The sequence below is a fragment of the Trachemys scripta genome, chromosome 7, assembly GCF_013100865.1.
Source record: "Trachemys scripta elegans isolate TJP31775 chromosome 7, CAS_Tse_1.0, whole genome shotgun sequence".
NCBI classification, from domain to species: Eukaryota; Metazoa; Chordata; order Testudines; family Emydidae; genus Trachemys; species Trachemys scripta.
In genome coordinates this window covers 13,596,998-13,610,711 of record NC_048304.1, presented here as the reverse complement: position 1 = coordinate 13,610,711, position 13,714 = coordinate 13,596,998, and the positions used below count along the sequence as shown (strand labels likewise).

Here is a 13,714-nt window from a genome sequence, read left to right as displayed (position 1 = left end):
AAAAAATAGCAGGAAACTATCATGACTTGGAACAGAAATGGGGAGCCATGCATGAACAAGTTGGATGTATTTCTGTGAGGCTCCTCTTATCAGGGCCGGCTCCAGGCACCAGCTTAACAAGCAGGTGCTTGGGGTGGCCAAGGAAGAGGGGCGGCACCTGAGGCAATTCGGGGGCGGCAGGTTCCTCACTCCCTCTAGGAGCGAAGGACCTGCCGCTGAACTACCGCCGCCGATCACGGCTTTTTTTTTTGCTTGGGGTGGCAGAAATGCTGGAGCCGGCCCTGCCTCTTATGGTCTGGTTTACTCCTGCAAGAAACATCTGATCATAGCAGGAACTAACTGAGAAGTCCAGGACACCAGTACAGAATGCCCACTGAATGTGGAAATATCTGCTCCTGTGGCACATTGCTCTTCTCCATTTTCCAGGTAAAGAAGCCGAGATGTGGAAAGGATGAGCAAAACTGTTTAAAAAGGGAGACAACAAAAGAATAGGTTTTGGAGAGAAGGGGGGGGGGGCTGCGGGGGGAAGAGAAAGACAACTCTCTGCAGCCCCTTGCTATACCTTACTGACCTTCCAGATGGAACTGAGGGAAGGGAAGAGGCTATGAAACCTTCACCACAAACTGCCCATTAGACTTTGCACAGATATGTTGTTCCAGTCCATAGACCGTTCTCCTGGTCTACTGAGGGAGATTCATGGCTTGGACACCAAGTGCCACCTTAACTCCTGTGGAGAGCTGACGTGACCTGCCTCCTGTGAATTGAGCAGTGCATTTCCATGCCCACTTCGATTTCTGAAATACCAGGCTGGCCCTTAGCTACACTGCATGTGTATTTGGGAGTACCCAGGAGGAGATGCCTCTACAACTAGTTAGCTAGTGAATAAGGTAGGTTCAGAAAACTCTCAAGGGAGCCTGGGTACTGGGACTATGCTCTGTCCAGGACTCACTACTAAGTCCCCTGCATTTCAGTACAGGATCCCTGTATAGGAATGTGTGCTCATAACAAGCACCCAGCTTGCTGTCACCATTTCACAAGGGTTCCTGCTATACTTTGAAACTGTTGCCCATCTACCAACTGCACTGCCCAGCCAGACATCTGCCAACATTTGGTCCAGTGAACACAGAGCTCTAGGAACTGTTAGCTGTTCATTCATGTTCTAGCAAGACTGCTAGGGAGACCTTGACAGCAGGCCTGCTCAACTTCCGGCTTTCTGGCCCCACCTGATTCATTGATCCTTCCGTGTATTTTTTTTTTTTTTTTGCCAGCTATAAGAGTGGGCTGGACTAGTATCTAAGACTCCCTCTTTGCCTGCTCTGAGTTCTCCCGCATTTCCCTCTCAACGAAAGCCAAAGGAAGTTAGGGAGGAGCAAAGAGGGGAATGCTGAACAGCCAGCAAAGGTGGGGTAGTGGGAGGAAATCTAAGCCATCAGTCAACCACTACAGAAGCTGCTGCTGTTGGGAAGACTAGCTCAACACCCAGGACGTCATGAGTAAAGGAGGATAATGGTGAGGGGCAACCAGGGGCAGAGAACTGAAGGGTAATGAAGGAGGAGAGAGGATTTGTGGGTTGACAGAGAATTGATGGGGACATTGATAGAATGTGAGAAAGAGGAAGGGTGTGTGTGTGGGTAGCTGATAGATATTGAGGAAAGTTATGGATTCTGGTGGAGGAGTTGGGGAGTGACATACACCATTAGGGATTATATGCACATTTGCCATGAGCTTTTGGCTGAGCCCATGCAGACAAGTCTGCTTCTGAGGCTTCAGGGATCTAGGGGAACAGTCAGCCGGGGTGTTGGAAAAGCTGAACTGTCAGTGTTATTTGCTGGTCAATGGGATGATGCTGTTTGCTTTACATGGTATTACTTTCCCCTCAGGTCCTTTTTCTCAAAATACTTCTCCCTTTAGCACCTTTCCCTAAAGAGAAACTTGTGTGTGTGTATCCAGACTGGCTCATTGATTCCTTGGAGCAGTGTGCATGCTATGTTAGATACTAAATTTGGTATCCAAGTCTGGGCAATGCCCACTATGTGCACAACCCCATGAAAGCTGGAGGACTTGCAAAATAACCACACTAATGATGGCCTCAAATCCAGTTGCCAATGACTAGATGATGCCATAATCAAAGTTATTATGCATTGGCTGCCACCATCTAGTGGAAGAGGGGTTACTGTGTGTGTGCAAACAGAGATTATATTCACAAGTAACTGCCCACTGAATTGGACATGTGTTTGGAAAATGAAGGTATTGACATGATTCAAGAAAAAAAACCTGACAAGCTGCTTCCAGTTAATTGCAAACACTGAACAATATTCCAAAGGTTCTTTTGGATTAAAAACATATTTATATAATGATTTGGAAGAAATGGTCACTCAAATATGCTCAGAATAATGAAAAATATTGTAATTCAAAATAATTTGCATGCAAAAATTACCAATCTGCTGTATCTACAAAAATCCTATTGACATGCATATATCAAGGGCTGGTTTGAAATCCTGTTTCATATGTTGCCAAGGGTTGATGCTATTTGAAAGGTATTTTTTCTCCTGCAGTGCATGATGATTTCTACTTCTAGCCATACATGCACAGCAGAGGGCATTAGATATCTCCTAACTGAACAACAATATATGTACAATTAAATAGGAGAACTCATTCTCAAGACTAAAACCATCTTAGGCAAGTGTTCTGCTTTGATGCTAAACAAGCCACTCTTTTGTAAGCCAGGAGTTCTGTGCTGTTCAGGAATTCATTTCAAAAGACTGGAATAAAGAGCTTTCATCCCCCTCCACCAGAACAGTCTAGTAGTGATAAAACATCATTATTTGAAGACAGGGGTTCAGTGGCCTAAATAAAGTTGTGGTGGTCTCACTCCAGTGCCGAGTGAACAAGCTTCCACCCTAGCAAAATTCATATCTTTGATTGTCCCACAAAAGAGCCAAGGTTTTAAGAGGCTTGGCAATTGGAATAACTTCTGAACCCTACTGATATTAATTCCAGGACAGTAATGAAGCGACATGGACAAGCCGGCTTTTCCCAATGACTCCGTTATGCCTGTCCTGTGGCTAGATGGAAGATTACATTTCAGAGCTATTAGACTGTCACTTTTCATGAGGAGTAAATTCACCTTAACAAAAAACAGAAATTTAAGAGGCCACATCTTGCCCTGATTTATAGTACCATGTCCAGAAAAGTTGTAACTAAATGGAGTGGGAGTACATTAGGTTTAAAACAGCTCAGAATTTGGCCTAAGTATTTAATCACATTAATCAAATACAGAGATACATTGCCGACAATAACCCTCTTGGCATCATTTACAAGTTTTGTTGATTCACGGAGAGAGGCGAGTCCCCATCTAACCTGGGCATAATGGAGGTGGGAGTGACTATCTGGAGAATGAAGATCAAGGCAATGGGCTGAGCAGTTTTGAGGGGCAACAGCTAAATACAGCTTGAACTGAACTTTATCATACTGTTGATTAAACTGAGGATGGAGAGTTTGGACTCTAAAGTGAGGGCTGCATTTGCAGAGCAGGTTGGGAAAGGCACCTGGTCAAACTATTTTTCAAGCTATAGATAATAAAAGACAAAGGCTGGAGAACAGAACAATGAACTAACTATATCATGAAAAAAACATGCATGCAACATAAACTCAGAAACTCTGTGGACTTTCAGAGATAGCTATTTAAGTCTTTACATCCATTACATCCATATATTATTAGAAGCATATTATATATATATATATATATATGCTTCTAATATACATAACATCAAACCTAGACAGTTATTCATATATATATATATATGAATAACTGTCTAGGTTTGATGTTATTTGTAAGTATTGGCAATAATACCCTGTGATCACCTGCATAAGAAGTGTTTAATAAGATAGATATTAAAGTTTGGTTTAAAAAACCCTTGTATATTACTGCCATCCAGGACGTGAAGGTTTAATTACCATTTGTAATGCAAATTTTTTCCATTATAAACAAAATAATCTTTATTGTTTGCTCATTATCTTAGTCCTCTAATTTAAGACTAAAATTACTTGTTAAGCCTTATGCATATCAGGTTTAAATGGGAAATGTATAAATCAGGTTAAATATTTTATATAAATAAAATGCAAAGGCATATATTGTCTCAAGCCTACAATTACCTTGTATTGTATATGATTTAGGGGTGGTGTCATCAAATCTCTCACCTCCATAGAGCCTTCTAGTGCCTGGATGAGGCATTGCAGGGATTGTCCCGGACTAGTGCCCACTTCTGTCATTCTGGGGGCCTCAACAATTTGTCGTTGTGTGCAGCCTAGCTCTCTGGCCAGGTCACCGTTCAGTTCTTTCCCCTTTGGCAGTAAATAGAAAGGTTGCCAAAATAGGAAACTCAAAGTCTAATGTCTACCAAGCCCATCTCCCAGCCTCTATCAGCCGTTATTGGCTTTTTTTGATCTTTGTTGCCCATGTTTCCCCTCTTGGTCTAGGGAAGAGATGGGGGAACCCAGCCCTGCCCTCTCCTCTAGGTTCCAGCCAACAAACCCTATTTACATGTTTAAGGACCTTTCCTTCAATCCCTCCACCATTTTCCCCAGGGATGCTCCTACTTTTACTTCACTTATCTAGTATCCCCACCTGTACTCGGAGCTTATGTCTACACGGAATTAAATGCCCACAGATGGCCCATGTCAGCTGACTCAGGCTGCGGGAATGAAAACTTGCAGTATAGATGTTGGGGCTTGGACTGGAGCCCAAGATCCAGGATCCCGTGGGGTGGGGAGAGGGTCCAGCCCAAGCCTGAGTATCTAAACTGCAACTTTACAGCTCCACAGACCGAGCCCCACAGTCAGCGGACATAAGTCAGTCATGGGCATTTAATTACAGCATAGACATATTCTGTGGTTCCTCAAAGCTTCTCTTGGGACTAGCTCGGGAGGTGTTGCCTACAAGCCAGTCTCTGTTTCTCTCTTCAGTGAATGGATTGTACCACTAGCAGTTTTGTCCCTTGCCTTAAACCAGTCAGTAGCTCTCTCCTTTGAATAGAAGTTCCTCTCAGCCATCTCCCTGGATCTGGGACTGTGCCTCATTCCTCTTGCCTTCGGTTAGTCAGTTGCAAGGCCTTCTGCCAGCTCCCCTCCACTGAAGGCCCTGCCTAATTAGCCTTCCAATCTGGAGGGTACAGCAAGCCAACCTTCTGTTGTCAGCATCACCCTGCTGTGAGGGAGAAGGCAGCCTTTATATGTCTCCTCTTCTCCCAACCTCTTCCCAGTTGGTTGGGTTAGAGGGGAGCCTTGCCCTTCCCTGCATTCTCTGCAGGGTTTCAGTCCCTTAAAGGTACAGTACCCTGATTCCTTCTCTGAGCACCAGGACTCAGTCTCTACGTGTATCTTTTGGACCCTTCTCAAGCCTTAGAGGTTCAAGTCAGGTGGCTGAATGGGCTGACCACTGGAAGCTACTGCCCTCTATGGTGGACTACCCTATCACAGATGGGCAAATGAGTTTTGAGTTACTAATAAAGTAGAATTGGCCTAAACCTTCTAGACCAGCCATCAAACTCAAATGAAGGTTTGAATCAATTTTAATAAGAACACCTCTTCTCCAGTATAACATCTATTCTGCCCATCAGAGGCCCTGCTACCTTGACTTGGGCCCTTGTGGAATCACATAGGGCAATCTCTACTTTCCTGGGTGCTGTCCTCAAATCTTGGATGCTCTGGCTTCAGCCATATTACACATTCTAGAACTCTCTTAACTTCGGGAACTCTCAGAACATGCAAGTTTGAAGATAGCAGCTATACCAAAAACTTGACCATAGGCTAAACATGAATATTATAAAGTGTAGAGGGAATAATTAAAGGGGTGATGGAGACCTTAGACTGGGCAGAGGAGCGAGAAAGGACCAAAGTGTGAAAGGGGAAGGAACATCATGGGAGAGAGAGGGGAAGAAGGTTGTCCTTCTTGGTAAGGGAAAGTAGAATGTGGGAAAAGCCCAATTCTCTGAGGTGGGCAGGGGGTCAGGTCAGAAGGGGAACAGATTTGGTTAGTGAGAGGAAGGGAAAAGGGTGAATAGGGAAAAATGTGTATTAAGTAGCAGTCATCTTTTGGTCCTTAACATACACCCATTTGATGTGGTTTCATAATGTATCATTCTATTTACTGAGCTCTACTATCTAAGGTTCATTTCAACTGAGTGTATTCATGGTAACTATTAAGTCATTACTGAGGAGTGTTTCTTTTTTTAAACTCTTGTGTTAACCTTTAATTAAACTAAAAATTACATTTGAATGGATTCTCCCTGAATATTTGCTTTGCTTGCTTGTTAAATGTCACTTTGTTTGTTTGTTTTTGACGATATAAATATGAAGATATAGAATCCACTGTATGCCTTAAAAAAAAGTATAGTACTAGTCTCAGCTTGTGGCTCACTGGGACTTTATGGAAGAATTAACAGAACAATGAATTTTGTAAGACCAAGTTCTTACCCCTTCAAGCTATGTAATGCAATCATGTGGTTTACCTTTGAGACATTGATCTTAAAAGATTAGGTATTCAAGAAAATAGGCCATAATTGCTAAGAAAAAATTAACCAAGATTTTTTAAAAACGGAGTAGCAATGTGATGAGCTTACCCTACTTAAGTCCTTCATGTTATTATACCTACACTGTGATGTTGGGGGGTAGGTGCTTTAGGCTCCTTACAAAATCCCAATCTACATTAATAGGGCCATAGCCTGCTCGTTTTGCCCAGGTGGGAAGTATACTACTTATGCAGCATGCACATCATTATGAAATCATTAGATTAAATGTTTTTAAAAGGTTTTGAATTGGTTGATAACAAAGGCCACCATTTCAGTAACGTGACCTAACAATTCTAAAATACCTGCCTTTATTTTTGTTGGTATCAGATTAAAATAGGTCTTCATTCCTCAGATTAAGATTAAAAAACAGTTCTTAGATCTAGGGAGTAGCAAAGGACAAAATTACTTCCTCAGTACAGCATATACAGTCTTGCAACCATTGCTTCATGTATGAAATGTTGTTGCCCAGGTTCTGCAAAGAAATGTGAAACTTATGTATCCTAACATGGACATCTGAGGTTTTCATATCTTTGTAACAGGTGCACATCTTTGTGGCTCATCTGGGGATTAGCTTGCCAAAGATTGGATGCCTCTTCCAGCGGTCGCTCAGCCTGTTGTCTCAACCTCGCCCTCCAGGATTCTCTGTGACTTGACCCTCTGGCCAGGTCCCTATAGTCCCCACGTTCCAGGGTCTACCAATGCTTCTCTGAACAAGCTGTCCCTCTGCCATTCCAGGCAGTCTTCTCTCCTACATCCAAGGCTGTGCCACTTCCCCAACAGCTGATAAGGGTCCCCAGGCCCACCCCTTATTCCAGGTTCCAGCCCTGGGATCCTGTGCTCTGCAGTTATAGTCTACAGTTATGATCCCAGACTTCATTGCTACTGCCCCATACTTTGTCTTACTTCCTTCTTCTATCCTCTAGCAGCTCTGGGTTTACCACCCATCTGAGCTTCCTCCACTCCCTGTGGCTACTTCTTCCTTTGGCTTCTTGCCAGACCCTGTAATTGCCAACACATCTCTCTCCTGTTAGGGAGTGACTGCAGACTACTTTTCTCAGCTGCTCCCCTTCTGTTCTCAGCTTCTTAGCTTTATTAAAGTCCCACCTGCTCCTGCCTAGGTTAGCTTCATCCTTAATTAAGCATTACTGAGCCCTGGCTTCCCTCCAGGTGCAGCCTATGCTGTTAATTGGCCCATCTAGCCTACCCTAACCCTTTCAAGACTGGTGTGGGGTGAACACCTCATCACAATCCCCAATTAATATTTTTTTAGTGGGGGGTGTATTATTGAGGGAATGGAAAGTGCTTATATACTGCCATTTAACTCATTAGATTTGTTAGGAGTCATCATTAGGTATTCATCTAACAAATAATCAAAAGAATGAATCACTAGCATCACAACATTCATATAACCATTGTAACAGATGACAATAAGAATGTGTACAACTCATACTTTTGGCTGGTTTCGAGTTTTAAAGCTGACATCTGTGTATTTCCTGTGATTCATGTTACTTTCCTGTGTTTGTGATTACCTTTGCACCAGAGGTGGACATCACTCATGCAGCAACAAACAGTATACAATTCCTGTGTTTGAAGGAAAATTCCCATCTGGTTCTCCAAACACTTCTCAAAATTACCACCACTTTCGTGTATAGCTGTAAGTGGCAGATCACAGCTAACATGAAAGTGAGTTAGAAACAATATTTAAAGGGACAATATCAGGTCAATTTAGGCCACAAATACAGGTGTGGTAAGAAAGCCACATTTTACAAAATCCATCATCATCAGAAATAGGACCGTGATTATCTTAATTTCAATTAATTTTACGTGTTCTTGCCTCAACACAGGGGGCTGGTCTAAATCACCTCCTGAGGTTCCCCTCTATGATTCTAATTAAAATATTTTATTTTTAAAGAACTAATATTCTCCAGCAGTGTCTGAAACCCAAACGTTGCAGCATGATGCTAGTGTAGGGCTATGCTACGTGTACTTACATTGAGATATATCTATAGATCCTCCTACAAGGCAGAGGTCATTTCCTCAGTATAGCTAGTGAATGTGAACTCCAGCAGGGTGGGGGCACAGTCTTGACTTCAACTAGTTACACTGAGGTGAAAACTACCTGTGCTGTGTCTTCCACTAGGAGTTTACATCAAGACCAAGATAGCTAAATGGAACCAGAACATGAACCCAGCCACAATGGCATGTGAAACAGATGCAGCTGAAAATAATGAAAAAAACATTAACAGCATTATGTTGATGGTAGAAATGAGTTTTGTGTTTTTAATACCCACAAGTGTTACTAATAACACAGATAAGGAAATCTGTCTGCTTCTTAAAAAATAAAATATAGGAATTTTAACCCAACGGTGTCATAAGTGTAAAAAAGACAGAAAAGTAAACCTGAAGATCAACAGCAAACATTTGTATCCATCTAGGAGACTCAGGTTCAGGAACGAATAGAGGTTCTTGCTTCCAGGTGACTGAGAGGCGTATGCGTTGTGGAGGTCACACACTCACTCTGCAAGTTGTTTGAACTCAGCAACACCACTTGTCTGCTGGCTTGCAGTGCTATTATTTCTGACTCCAGCACAAGTGATTCTCAGCTGACAGTAAAACATCAGCATTCAGAAAACGAACAATAGAGGGACTACAAATATAAATAAGCCAGTAATAGCAAAGGATGGTGGAAATCTCAAAGACCAGCCATCATAAAGAGTGCTGTCCTGAGTTATTACTAAAAGATATGAGTCAAACATCCTTCCTTCGAGTCATGGGAAAGAGGACTAGAGGCCACTAGTTGCAACTGGTGTCACATCACAACATATGTAGGCACCGAATGGCTGCACACAATTCCAGTACAGAATTTCAAATATCAATAGCACATGACTGGATTTCTCATGCAAGTTCATGGTTAAAGGAACTCAGTATCATTTTACCATTAAATTTCCCTATGCTAAGGCAAAATTCCCTGGCCCTCCTCTAGTTAAGGGAAAGCTCTTTCACCTCCTACCATTCACATCTAAACAGATACATTCAGTGATCCAAGAAAAGCTTATGCATCAGAAAATGAAAGAGGCTAGAACAGAGCTCTGAAGTTAAACTGCAAGAGATTTCCAAATTCTTCAGTTCTGGTCATCCCAGCTCATCTGAATACATTCAAATCAAACTGCTCTTTAAGGATCCAGGCATTTAGTGTGTGGTTTCACTATGCAATACTTAAGCATGATCGTCATACAACCTAACATGTAATGGGTACTGTTTTCAAACATGAAAAATTAATATTTTTTCTGAGCACATGCACAATTATTTACAAATACCTACAAATTCAGGAGTTCATCCTGCCATAGTTCACTGAGGACCTGATCCAAAGCCTCCTAAAGTCAATGGACATCTTTCCCATTGACTTCAGTGATGTTTGGATCATGCCCTTAGTTTGCTTTTGGTGTGCACACAGTAGCTGTGAAGATGAAACCAATATACTAGTGCATTCACCACTGGAAGCCATTGCCTAAAAGAAATCAGGAGTTTTGGGAAAATTAACTGCCTACGTACCTCTAAATGAGGAAGTACAGAAACTAATAGAACTACTGCAGAAGAAGGGGATTATCCACATAAAATAAATAGTTATGGTAGAAGATTAACGGGGGGACTTTAAGGGATTATTCAGAAGCTATTTAGGCAGATTCAGTAACTGGCAAATGCAATTTAAGGACACAAAAGTTTTGATGTACCCAGAAAGAGAAGACACAAAGTTTCCAGCAAAGTGAAGTAGCAGAAGCACCAGGAATTTTTCTCCCTACACGCCGCCTCCCCCCCCCCCCCAACCCAGCACCAGATTTTACTGTTAGTTTTGAGTTGGACATCTAAACATAGAAGGATATGTTGGAAAGATTTACTAATAGCTAGAGAAATGAGTGGATTATTTCAGATGGCAAACTAGCCTTGTTAAACATGCTGATCTTATGCCCTGTGGCATCCCCAGCAGTGAAAACAGGTGTTTTGTTTTTTAAAGAAAAAACCAATAACTATTTAATAAAGGCTTTCAAAAAGAACGTGACAGTTTTAATATGAAGCCTGCATCAACTTCTACTGCATATAACTCCAGTAATTTAGCTGTTAGCATAAAGATTACGAACCACATCAAGATATAAGGATAGATTTTTTTTTAAATGAGCACAGATACAAAAATGAAATTCATTAAGAGAGGGAATAATTTTATATGAATACTTGTGGCATCTAGCTCTTTAATATTTTACTCTCTTTTATGCAGTAAGAAAAAAACAAATTCATTGCCTCGGGCAAAAGCCTGCCTTTATCTCTTCCTGCAGAAATCTGCTTTCACTTATTCTAAGAGGTGATCTAAAATTAGTATGTAAGATACCAACTAATTCCACTTGTTATGCAAGCAACATCGTTTAATGTGTAGGTTAGAGAGCAAGTCGCTCTTGTCTGGGATAAGTAAAACAACATGCTGCATTATGTTGCTCAGAACACGGAAAGCTAACATCAGCCCTTGGAAAGCAAGCGCAGCCCAAATCCCTAAACACCAAGAAACACTCGTTTACAACAAGCAAAAGTTATGCATACGTTTCTACTAGGTAGCGACATAGCAGGTCCCACCACCCCCCTCGTACACACGCTGGGCTTGGTCCTTTCCTCTCCTATTGCTCGGAAAGCTGCACTCTGCATCTAAAAAAATCTCCCAAGGACACTGGCTTGATCGCTCTTTGTCGTGCGTTTCGTTTTGGACTTGCGAAGATCAGAGAAGAGAGCCTGGCATTCTGCGAAACATTAACTTGCTGCACCTACGCGGTTTCGCTTCGCAGTGCTGCAGAATGTCAGGGACCTAGCGCATCCCTTTTTGCTTCAAGGGAGATAAATTAACAGCTCTGCCCCACGCCCTGAAGTATTAGGAAGAACTAACGCAATTCCCTTCAGGGTTGATCATCCGAGTGTCTGTTTCGCCGCGATCCACCACACTGCTCCGCTGTCTCTTATCGCCAACGGGGAGCAGAGCCATACAGCCTGTGTGCTGCCGTCTTGGCTTTATTGCCAAGGTGACTGCAAAGATAGCCGCTATCTAGCAAAGTTGATCGGAAAACCTTGACTTCTCCGGATAAGCCCGCAGCGCAGGCTCCGGCCGGGCAGCTAAGGGGAGATGAAGGATATAGACTAGACAACCGGGAAGTGTGCCCTTAGTCTAATTCACAAGTCCCTTTGCAAATACACAACTTCCGAACCTTGCGTGATGTTGCCTCCCAATCCCTCCCCGCCGTGAAACCGCAGGATCAAACACCGGCGGGTCCCCTCGCTGCCCTCCCATAACAAACCTGCTCAGGTGCACAAAAAAGTCTCCTAGCCGGGATAGAGGTACATCGCCGGGACCGTTAGCGTCCAGCACAAGGGCTCGGGGAAAGGTGCCTGGCCACGGGCGAGCGGGCTGCTGGGGGCACTACTACCCTACACGACTTGGGCGGTTTTCCCCAGGGCGAGCCCCGGGCGGCAGGAGGAAGCCGCGCGTCCGGCAACAAACAAACTTATTTACCCCCCTCCCCTTGCAACGAGAACGGGCTAGAGCCGCCTCCCAACCAGGGCGCAATTGACCCGCCTGCAAGGAGCCACGCGTCTGCGGAGCGCGCCCGGCCCCGGCAGCCCGCCCAACCCAGCCCCGGGAGCTCCGATCCGCTGGCGGGCAAGGCAGCCGATGCCCATCGCCGCCAGAGCTCCGGTCCCTCTGAACGCTCCTGCCCTTTTTCACACCGCCCTCCCCTACTCCCCCGCTGCAGTCAGCCGGTGCATTGAACTCCCAGCGTCGCCAGCATCTCTGCTCCGGTCCGGGGCTTACCTTCCAGCCGGCTCCGACAGGCTGCGAGCCGCAGTCGGATTCCCCCCGCCCGGCAGCGGCTGCTCTGAGCCTCCGCTCTGTGCAGCTGAAGAGCCGAGCGTCCTTTGCCCGAGCGCTACCTTCCCGGTTTGCCGTGCAGCCCGGAGGTATGTTGTTAAACCGAGCCGCCTTTGGCCGTAACATTGAACGTCAGAGATTTGGGAGCGCGGAGCAAACCCCACCCTCCAAAACCTGAGCCTTCGCCGCCCGTGGGGGGGGGGGGGGGAGAGAATTAAAGAGCAGGCGTGTGTGTTAACTACAAGCGGCGCGGCTCCTCCATTAACCCCTTTCCTCCTCGTCCCCTGCCCTCCGTGCGGGGAACGGTGCAAAGGTTCCTGGCTGCAATGCCTCCCTCCCTGTGCGTGTTAACATGCCCCTGATGCGAGGGAGGCAGATTTGCACGGCTCCAGCGCACTTTCAGTCGCTGTTTCCATTACAGCTGCTTGCCGGGTTTACAACTTTGCTGCAGAAGGAGTCATTCCGCTCTCCCTTGCAGAGAAAAGGCTTTCAAGGAGTCACTGATGATGATTGACGTGACAGTAGCATCTGGAGGCACAACCCCGATCAGGACCCCGTTCTGCCGGGGGCTGCCCCAAAGAGCTTACAGTCTAAACACACCAGACAAAGAGGAGAAAGAGGACCAGAGAGAGGAAGTGACTTAGGGTCTGTCTACACAGCAAACAACCAACCAACCCCTCCAACAGGACTTGGAGGCCTGGGTCTACACAGACTCTGGCTCACTCTAAAAATAGCCATGTACCTGTATGGGCTGGAACTCTAAAACCCATCCCTGGCCCAGTTAAGAGCCAGAACATATACAGGGCTATATTTTGCACTATAGACCCAGGCTCTGAGACTGGCTGTGGCAGGGTTTCTTTTTGCAGCGTGGAGACACAGCCAAATTCACAGTAGTTTAGGGGCTGAGCTAGGAATAGACACCTATGCTCCTGGCCCCCCGGCTGATGCCCTATCCACTGGACTAAGTTAGGCTTGGAGGGGTTAAGATTTTTATCAGTAAATGTCACTTTCACCATACACAAAGGGACAAAAAATATTTCCATGGCTGACAAGTGCTGTTTACAGATAGGCAAAGTAAGGAAAATGCTGCTTGAGAACTTTTGAGTTTAATTTAAAGATATTTACTTGGTATATTTTGATGTGTGATGGTGACAATTTGTGTTATAATGATTATAAAGCTTTAACTTTTTAATCTCAATGTTTATTGGTATTAAAATAATGATTGCCTGGCACACACACCCTT

At 44.4% G+C, this 13,714-nt stretch overlaps 1 protein-coding gene across 6 annotated transcripts in view; it reads right to left on the bottom strand.

The window, feature by feature from the left end:
* Positions 1 to 12,661, bottom strand: part of CNTN4 (contactin 4) — a 642,022-nt gene extending 629,361 nt beyond the window's left edge. For 4 of the 6 annotated variants that reach the window (XM_034775265.1, XM_034775266.1, XM_034775268.1 and 1 more), the window contains exon 1: positions 12,415 to 12,659. The gene's annotated coding sequence lies outside the window, so the exon portion shown is untranslated. Of the gene's footprint in view, positions 1 to 12,414 lie in introns of all 6 variants that reach the window. The other 2 variants (XM_034775263.1, XM_034775267.1) reach the window with 2 other exon arrangements.
* Positions 12,662 to 13,714: the final 1,053 nt, after the last annotated feature.